Source organism: Urocitellus parryii, chromosome 5 (genome assembly GCF_045843805.1).
Source record: "Urocitellus parryii isolate mUroPar1 chromosome 5, mUroPar1.hap1, whole genome shotgun sequence".
In the NCBI taxonomy this organism is placed as follows: domain Eukaryota; kingdom Metazoa; phylum Chordata; class Mammalia; order Rodentia; family Sciuridae; genus Urocitellus; species Urocitellus parryii.
Window position 1 is genome coordinate 79,019,945 of NC_135535.1, and position 10,764 is coordinate 79,030,708.

Genomic DNA, 10,764 nt, shown 5'->3' on the forward strand with positions numbered 1-10,764 from the left:
GTTACTGAAGGAGACATTTGTCTCTCAGCAGCAGTGTGACCTTCTGCATCACAGTTTAAAAAATTTAAAACAAACAAGGCATGATTAAGGCTATTTTGGGGAGTGACAATCCTATTCCCCCCTTTTAATTTTTGTAATTGAAGCTTAATAGATAAATGAGCTCGTTCCACAATGGCTTGACCTTGGGGGTTATAAGGAATTCCTGTTTTATGATTAATTTTAAACTCTTGACAGAATTGTTGAAAAGAAGAGCTTACGTAAGCTGGAGCATTATCTGTTTTAATCTGCATAGGGCACCCTAAAATGGAAAAAGCTGCTAAGCAATGAGAAATTACATGTTGAGCATTTTCCTTAGTGCGTGCTGTGGCAAAAATAAATCTAGAATAAGTGTCCACTATGACATGCACATAACATTGCTTACCAAATTGAGGAATATGAGTTACATCCATCTGCCATATCTGATTTGGTTTTAATCCACGGGGATTTACCCCTGATGGCAGAGATGGAGTGTGAATAACACACTTTGGGCATTGGCTTACAATCTGACGAGCTTGTTCTCTGGTAATACTAAATTTTTTATGTAAGCTAGAAGCATTTTGATGGTGCAAGGAATGGGAAGCTAGTGCACAGTCATATGAAGACATCTGTTGACAAAAAGCTACTAACTTATCAATTTTGTCATTACCTGAAACTAGAGGTCCAGGAAGATTAGTATGGGCTCAAATGTGTCCTATGAAACATGGGTACTTTCGCATTAGCACTGTCTTTTGTAAATTATGAAATAATTCAAATAACTCCTGTGATGAAGTAAACCCAATCATTGAAGTTTCAATATTTTTGGTAACTCCGACTGCATATAAGCTGTCAGAATAAATATTAATAGGCTCATTTGAAAAGTAATCTAAGGCACAGATCAGAGCTTGAAGCTCTGCTCTTTGGGCAGAAGTATAAGAAGTTTGTATCACCTCTGTGTGAACACGGCTGAAAAAACTTGTCTTACCTGAGTTAGAACCATCCGTGAACACCGATAAAGCTCCCTCTATTGGATAAGCTCGTACAATTTTTGGAAAAATGAGTGATGTTAATGATGCAAATTGTACAATCTTATCACGAGGATAATGGCTATCTATCTGTCCAGGGAAATCAGCAAAAGCTATTTGTCAATAGTTAGAAGTTTGAAAAAGCCAGTTAGTTTGTTGAGCAGAAAATGGAATAATTATGATATCAGGCTCAGATCCAATTAATTGTAAAATCCTAGTTCTACCTTTAATTACTAATTGAGCTATAGAATCATGAAAAGGAATTAATGTTTTTTGAGGAGAGTGGGATAAATAAATCCACTCAATAACTCCTAATCTTTGCCATATGGCTCCTGTTGGGGTATGCTCAGTTGGAATTATTAATAAATACACTATTTCTTTAGGATCTATTCTAGTAAGCTGTGCATTTTTAATTGCAACTTCAACCTTTTTTAAGGCTGCCTTAGCTTCCAAAGTTAGCTGACGTGGAGAGGTTGGAGAAGGATTTCCTTGTAATATCTGAAATAAAGGACTTAACTCAGAAGTAGTTAGTTTTAAGGATGGCCTTAGCCAATTAATATCTCCCAATAATTTTTGAAAATCATTAAGGGTACGTAACTCCTTAACTCTTATCTGAAGATTTTGAGGACGGATTGTACGTCCTTGAATTATCTGGCCTAAATATTGAAAAGGAGACACCTTTTGAATTTTTTGAGGAGCTATACATAAACCCATTGCTGTAAGTGAAGCCTCTAACTGAGTAAAAATTTCTGAAAGTGTCTCTGGATTAGCATGAGCCAATAATATATCATCCATAAAATGAATAATATATGCATCAGGAAAGCTATTCCTTATGGGATCTATTGCCTGATCAACGTATTTTTGACACAGTGTAGGACTATTACTCATTCCCTGAGGAAGAACCTTCCAGCAATATCTCTTAACAGGTTCCTTAAAATTAATTGCTGGGACAGTGAAAGCAAACCTTTCACAATCTTCAGGATGTAACCTTATAGAGAAAAAGCAGTCTTTTAAATCTATTACCATCAAGCTATAATTTAAGGGAATGGCTGTGGGGGAGGGAAGTCCTGGCTGTAATGATCCCATAGGCTGAATTGCATGATTTATTGCCCTTAAATCCTGTAGTAATCTCCAATTTCCTGACTTTTCCTAATAACAAAAATAGGTGTGTTCCAAGGACTAAGCGTTGGTTCAATATGACCAGCCTGAAATTGTTCCTCAACTAATCTATGAATTATTTTAAGCTTTTCCCCTGAGATGGGCCACTGAGAAATCCATATAGGCTCCTCTGTGAGCCACGTGATTTTTTCAGCTGTCTTAGGGATCGGGGAAGTGCTCAGGGCCCCTAGTAAAAATTTTGGTTTGGAGCATTTACTAATCTTTGTCGTGGAGACTGGCTTGTAAACAGATACTCTTCCTGAAAGGTCTCCCTATCATCTCTAGGAAAATACCTCTGATTAACTTCCTCAACTGACCTTATAGAATTTGGAGTAACTAATAATAATCCCATTTTGGTTAAAATATCTCTTCCCCATAGGTTAGCTGGTAAAGACTCTAACACATAAGGCTTAAATACTCCACTGTTCCCATCAGAATCTTCCCAATGGAGATAGTTGGCACTTTGAGCAGGCTGTGAAACCTGTCCTATTCCCTCTAGGTTAGCTGGTGCTACATGCAAAGGCCAGTTTCTAGGCCAAAACCGACTAGACAATACCGAAATATTGGCTCCTGTGTCGATTATTCCTAGAAAATTTTTATTATTAATTCTAAGTTTTAATAAAGGGCGTTCTTGTCTTACTAACTGTGACCAATATACTCTGTCCGGCTGCTTAGAAACTGAATCTGCCGGCAGGTGCCTTTCAGAGACACAAGGCAATAATATTAATTGGGCAAAAGTATCCTTTGGGGTGAGTCTTAGGGGATAATTGGCTTTTACAGTAACATATAGCTGTTCTTTAAATCCTGAATCTATCACACCAGGTATTACCTCAATGGCTCCCTTCAAATTATTCCGTCCCAAAATTAAACCTACAGTATTATCAGGAAGCGGCCCGAAAATCCCAGTAGGAATTTGTTTCGGCCCCGTTTCAGGATTTAATTCAACTATCCTTGAAGGTCCTAAGAAAACTGTCTGTGATTTCTGTCCCTGTCCCGGTAAAAATTGCGGACTGCTCTGGTCGGCGCCAGTGACGTCATACTGTGCGATCTTCCCTGGAATTCCCCATATTGTTGCTCGGCCCCCGCTAGGAGGGAATGATGGCGGCGAGAAGGCGGGCTCATCCGCGCCATCTGAATCCTCCACATGGGGCTGCAAGTTTAAGTTCACATTTCTAACCTTTGGCTTGGCCCTTAGTGCCTTTGTTTTTAAATGGCTTAAGGGAAAGGGAATTAACTTAGCCTCAGGCTCATTCTCCATTTGAATAGACCTAACAGCTCGTTGAATGCCTTTTAAAAGGTCCTCAGGGGGCCATGAACTCTGGCCCATATATTCAAAAAGACAAACTTCTAGAGCTGTCCATGTTTTCTGTATATTTTCAATGCCTCCAGGTAATTCATTAGAAATACAAACTCTCTGTAACTTCCTTCCTAATTTCTCCCAAGTAAGTAAATTTGGAGATTCCTGTTCACAAAACCAAGGACAATATTCACCTACAATCTTTAAAAATTGTAATAACTGAGTTTGCTTAATCTGTTTCCCTTTCTGATTAATTATACTGTCTAAAATAGTCAGGTACATTTCCTTATCAGAAGAAGTTGAATTTCCCATTTTAATTAATTTAACGTCTCTTTCCTTCAATAACTCCAGGTACTTTTGTGACCCAATGTCACTTCTTCCTTTATCTTTATCTTTTTCCTTTATTTCTTTATTTCCTTTTTCCTTGTCCTTATATCTTTTTTCCTTATCTTTATAGCGCGCTCCCACTCAATCTAACTAATCTAGAATGCCCCACGTTGGGCGCCAAATCTACCACGCGGCCTGCGCAGTGGTTTCATTAATGAGGTTCTAGGCATAAAGTTAGTTAGACGAGATCGAAATAAAAACACAAGACTCAATTACCTTAATTCTATTGCTAGGTCCGAGACGGCTCCCCTCTCTGGTTTGCTCCTCTAGCCGCCCAGCAGGGCAGCAGGGATTACTCAGGGCTAGCAGGAGAGAGAGAGCGAGCACGCCGGGAGTAGCCTTTTATTAGGGAACCAGAGATTCAGGGGAGAATTCCACCCAATGAAGGTTGAGGGGGGGCTGCACTCCAAGGTCAGGGTCAGCGATTGGGTCCCCGGGGTCAGTGGTCAGGCACACCCCCACACGGATGGGCTCTCTCATCAGGAGAGGGACGGGAAAAACTTCGACATTTGCCAAAGTGCCTCAGACCCTCAACGGGAGGCACCCGATCACGTGTGAGAATGGCGTCCCACAGAAGACTATACAGGGTTCTGTGTATGTGTGTATATGTTGTCTTATGCAGTATAGTAGGTACTACCAGAGTTTACTGTTCATTTGAGGCATGTAACATCTCAAACTTCACCCTTTAAGCTTTATATCTTTCTCATTAATAATTAATATTTTGTTTCTCAATTTTTTTGCATTTAAAAATCATTAAATTAGTTCTATTCACTGAAGCTCTTAGAAGCAGTACTATTTCATTAGCAACAAGCACAACAAGTACTCAGAGCTTGATTTTTTTTTTTCCTCCCACATTTTTTATTGGTGCATTAGTTGTACATTGTGATGGGATTTGTTGTTATGTATTTGTACATGCACACATTGCAACAATGTAATTTGATCAGTGTCACTCCCCAGGACTTCCCCCCTCCCTCCTTGTTTCCTACCTCTTGGTCCCTTCCTCTACTGATCCTGCTTTGATTTTTAGGAGATCTACTCCCATCTTTCTTTTCCTTTTTCTTCTAGCTTCCAATGTAAGAGAAAACATAAGATCCTTGACCTTCTGAGTTTGACTTATTTCATTTAATATAATGGTCTCTGATTCCATCCATTTTCCTGCAAATGCCGTAATTTCATTTTTCTTTTTCGCTGAATAAAATTCATCAAGACTATTTTGTTGCAATATGGAGAAATAGATGCAAGTCTTCTGCTAAAGCAGAAAGTTGTTTTCTCTTTTCTGAGATGTTGAGTAAACTTGGGAAGCTGGTAAAAGGTTTTATATCTACAAAAGTTATTATTTTTGAGCTGGGTCTGGGTTCAGCAGTTAAACCCTGCAGCTATGCATAACTTTTTTTTTCAGGGGGTGGTTACCGGGGATTGAACTCCGGAGCACTCATCCACTGAGCCACATCCCCAGCTCTGTTTAGAATTTTACTTAGAGACAAGGTCTCACTGAGCTACTTAGCACCTTGCTTTTGGTGTGCCACCATTACCAGCTTTCTTTTTTTTTCTTTTCTTTTTTTTTTTTTTTTTTGAGATGGGTTCTCACTGTATTGCCCACATTGGCCTTCAATTTGAACTCAATCCCCAATCCTCTCTCCGAGGTTGCTAGAATTACAGGTACATACACATGGCTTCTCTTTGTGGTTTTAAATTTTAGTGTTCTCAGTAGAGAGGATTTGGGGTGAGTCACTATTTAACAGAATTTTTTTCAGTTCATGGTAGATACTTTGTAGGTTAGTATTTCAGTTAAATAAATTAGTTCATGGTTTGGCGTTTATGTCCAGAACACAAAGTATAATGATTGAAAGCAAAATTTGGTGTATAGGAATAGTGAGTCCTCAAGTTCAACAAGGCCTTTATCCATTATGCTTCCTACTACATTGGGATTTTTAGCTTAGTCTTATTTTTCTCCTGTACACAATAAATGCTTATTTAAATAGTGTGAGCATTTCTTGAGTTTTTAAAAATATAAATCCACCAATGGGGATTCATTAAATGGGATATCATAATATTTGTTTTAGGGGAATTGTTTTCTTTTTTTGACACTAAGGATTGAACTTAGGTGTGCTTTACCACTGACCCATATGCCCACCTGTCGAAGTATGCGATGGAATCGGGGTCACTCAGGGTGAATTGGGCTGGCAACAAAAAAAAAACACAAACACAGAAAATGCCTTTTTCAGAGTTTAGGACAGCTCTACAGCCTCAAGAATCGAGCTCCACACTAGAGGGCATGGGGAGCAAAGGAGGCAAGAGAGTGAGCACACCTGAAGTCCCCCTATTTATTGGGGAGAAACCATTCATAGAATATTCCAAATAAGGCAAGGGATCAGGTTTCGGGGGTTGAGTCTAGCTTCATGATGTCTTGTGGTCAGTAGATTGATTGACATCTTGGCAAGTCACACCCATCTCGGTGCCTTGTGGGAACACAGGCAGAGCAAGAGGAAAGGGCACATGTGTGTCACACAGTCCAAAGAGCACACAACAGCAGCCAGTCCTCTCATATGCTCAAATGCACATAGCTCATACACACAGCCCATGGATGGCTCGTGACACCCACCCCCTTTTATTATTTTGAGACAGGGTCTTGCTAAATTGGATAGGCTGACCTTGGACAATCCTGTTCTGCCTTATCCTTCCAAGTAGCTGGGATTAGAGGCATGTGCTACCACAACTGGAGTTATGCGAGTGTCTGAAATTACTATTTTGCCAAATATAAAGACTATGAATTATAAATTAGACTTACGAAAATGAATGGACATGATCTTTCCTCCTGAAGCAGTATCATTTCTTGCAGATCTGTGGATTGAACCCAGAACCTTGTGCATGTTCATAAGCAAGTGTTCTACCACTAAATCTAAATCATCAACCCTGCAGTATAAAATTTTAATGGTTAGTCTTTTAAATATTGGGATAATCTCATTTGCACCTGACTCAGACTGCAAAGATGAATGATATTTAAATATTCATATACATCAGAATCATCACTTTCTTCTACTGAGCAAATCTCAAGTTATTTCTCTGATTTCTGACACACCTCTTTTATTTAGAAGTGTTACTATTCAAAACTAGACCTCTTTGGACCTTTTGTTTCAAAGTTTCTTTATTGGGAGATTTTATATTTCTACCATTTCACAGCATTTTAAATTTCTCACATTTAAAATATCTAAATACATTTGTTATCAGAATGTTTCTTGTACGTATCCTTATTTCATGATTGCATTTTCTCATTACTAAATGGCAAAGGTTTTTTTTTTTTTTTTTTCAGGTTTTCTTCTCTCTCTGGTCTATTCCTGTACTTTTTACATCCACTTTCTTATCATTATATTTGCCCAGAATCTTGGTAGTTGGCTATTGTTCATACGAAGAACATGGTACCAAAAATGCATTGGAAAATTTGAACACAGAGGTGGGGCTTGTTGACTTTGGACTTTGTGGTATTATGATGTTTCCTTTCCCCACAGAGGAAGAAGAAACACCAATGTGGGGGTATGGAAGAGCTTTCTAAGTAGGACACAAAACCTAAACAGCATAAAGGATGGATCAATTTTTTTTAATATTTCTTTTTTATTTTTAGGTGGACACAATAACTTTATTTTTATGTGGTGTTGAGGATCAAACCCAGTGCCTCATGCATGCTAGACCAGCGCGCTACCACTTGAGCCACATCCCTAGCCCCAAGGATGGATCAATTTGACATACAGAATTTATTCCCTCAAAACTTCTGTTTTCAGGAAAATATCAATGTCAAAAGATAGAAGACTACCTAGAGTGGGAAAAAATGAATTAAAAAGACGAAGTGATTCATGCACACACACATGCATACTAAAGGTGATTAGTAAGCAAAGGTAAAACTTTCAAATATGTATTTGGGCAAGCATGAGGGTGAAATGGAGGCTCAGATACAGCAGATGGGAATGAAATTGGCATGTTTTTGGAAGGTAAGTTGGCAGTAGCTGTCAAGATAAAAAAGCACATGCTTTTGACCTAGAAATCCCACTGCTGGAAATTTATTCCACAAATAGTTTTGGAATTATGCCAAGATACATGCACAAAGATATTTTGTATAGCACTAATTATACTAGCAAAAACTAGAGAAACAACACATATGCCTGCCAGTAGGGAATTAAATGAGTCAAAATGGAAGGCACAGATCAAAGTGCATAATATATCATTTGTGTGATAAAAATGTAAAAGCATATATCTGATGACTTGATTTTTAAATTTTTCCCCTAGTAGGATAGGATAGACAAAGATTTTGATAGTTTTGGCCTTGTGTAAAGGTTTTGGGAGTTGCAAGTAGGTGGAAAGAAGACTGACTTTTCATTCTGCATCTTACCATAAAAATGTATATATCACTTTTAAAACACTTAAAATGGTAGATTGTATGCTATTGCCCAGTCTTGTCTTTCCTTGGGTGGAGTTTGGGTATTATCATCCAGCCTGAGATAACACATGGAGGAGTTTTAACAGAAAAGCTGGAGTACTATCCCCACCCCCTCTCTACTTGGATTTCCCCTCAGGATTTGTCTTGTATATAATCTTATTTGATCCTCACAATGGCGCTGGTGAGATAGATCCTGTGTGGGACATAAGAAAATAGGGAATCTTAGAGATTTTGTAAGGGAGCAGAAGCACAGAGCCAATTGTCTCTCCCAAGTCTGAATAGTGTAGTGTTTTCTATCACCATATCTTCCACTGCTGTCTTGCACATGTTTTGGAGGCACTAAATTTTGCTATGGCACGTTACATCCTTCACGAACCATGCAAGCCAGATTCATTTGAGGTTGTCATACAGTAGTTCCTCATAGGTGCTGAAGCTGAGGCAAGGGACATCTCCTTTCTCACTGTGGAATGAGGAAAGCTTGAGGCAATGAAGAAACAACATTTTGAACAACAACAACAGTAACAAAAACAACAACAAAAAAAACTTATTTGAAAGTAGATATGTCATCTTTTTGTCCCAGTTAACACTACTATCTTTAGTTTCAACCTTCCCACCACTATTACCATTGTAGTCTCTGGAAAAGTAAGTTTCTGGCTTCTGTTGAGAAACTGTAGTGCTGCCCTACATATGTCACTCATTTTTTCCTTTTTTTTAGTTTTCTTTAACTGGGAGGTTTGTCACATTCTTTTAGGGAAGTCTACTTGGGTGCTATTTTAAAGGAGATTTCTGTTGACTTCCATTAACAAAATACTAAAGATCTGTGCTGGGGATGTGGCTCAAGCAGTAGCGCGCTCGCCTGGCATGCATGCGGCCTGGGTTCGATCCTCAGCACCACATACAAACAAAAATGTTGTGTCCGCTGAAAACTAAAAAATAAATATTAAAAAAAAATCTCTCTCTCTCTTTAAAAAAATAAAATAAAAAGGTACATGCTTTTTAAAAAAAAAGAAAAAAAATATTAAAGATCTTACATTTTCAGGAGGTACCTGTGTGCACTTGCATATATGTCAGGTGCTATGACGTGGAGCTACGCCAAGATAGACACTTTGGGAATAAAGATGTTTTAAGAACCAACTTCACAGCACTCCCTTACAGACTATTTAATGTGGTCTAAAAGATGAATTATTGGGGCTGGAGTTGTGGCTTGGTGGTAGAGCATTTGCCTAGCATGTGTGAGGCCCTGGGTTCGATTCTCAGCACCACATATAAATAAATGAATAAAATGAAGGTCCATCAACATCTAAAAAAATATTTAAAAAATAAATAAAAGATGAATTATTGAGTTTATAGATAGGATTTTTATACATTGTTTTAAAAACTTTTTTTGGGGGGTAGTGATGAATGGAGAGCATGCCTTTATTTTATTTGTTTATTTTTATGTGTTGCTAAGGATCAAACCCAGTGCCTCACATGTGCTAGACAAGCACTGTGCCCACCGAGCTACAGCCCCAGCATTGGTTTTTAACTCCTATTTGTCTTTTACCGTATGGACTAGATTCAAACCAGCCCTATGCATTGGTTTTTAACTCCTATTTGTCTTTTACCGTATGGACTAGATTCAAACCTACTAATATAGACCAACGGATGAGCTACTGCCAGCAGATGGGGAGCACAGCTGTGTGATATTCCGTTTAGATGACTAAAATGTTAAATCTCAAAAAAGGCCATAGTGGCAGTGCGTGGACTAACAATTGCCTTCTGTAATTTGAGCTGTAATCATGCCAGTTCTTCTCACGCTATGCTGTATTCTAGGGTAATGCCATCATGTCCTTGATGTCAACTACCCTTTGTACACAAATGACTCATGTCTCTTTGTCCTTTTATTTCTTCCTCTTCTCCACCATCATTTCCTTCTTCCTCCCCCAGCTCTTTTATAAGTACAGATGTGGTTTCAGGTTGTTCACTGGAGTTCACCAGCTGTATAAACTATAAGCATTCCTACTTCATAATGTCCGAAGGTAACCTTATCTTTTCTCCAAAATGTATTTTCCATTTCCCTTGGCTAATGACTTCCATAGGTCATCAAAGCTTAAAACTTTAGCATCATTCTTGACTTCCTTTAGTTAATTTTGTGTACCTAATCAGTCACACATCCTTGTTGATTCTACCTGCAAAGTGTCTCATATTTTTCTTACCTTCATTCTTACCGTGGACATTCTGTTTCAGACACATTGTTATCGCACATGCATGCATTTATGTATTCAACTAGTACTTACTGGTTGTTTATTTTGTGAGGCTGTTTTATGCCTTATTCAGTGAAGTCTGAATAAGATGTCTTTTCTTCTTTCTTTTTTTTTTTGGTACGGGGATTAAACTCAGGGGCACTCGACCACTGAGACACATCCTCGGCCATATTTTGCATTTTATTTACAGACAGGGTCTTGCTAAATTGC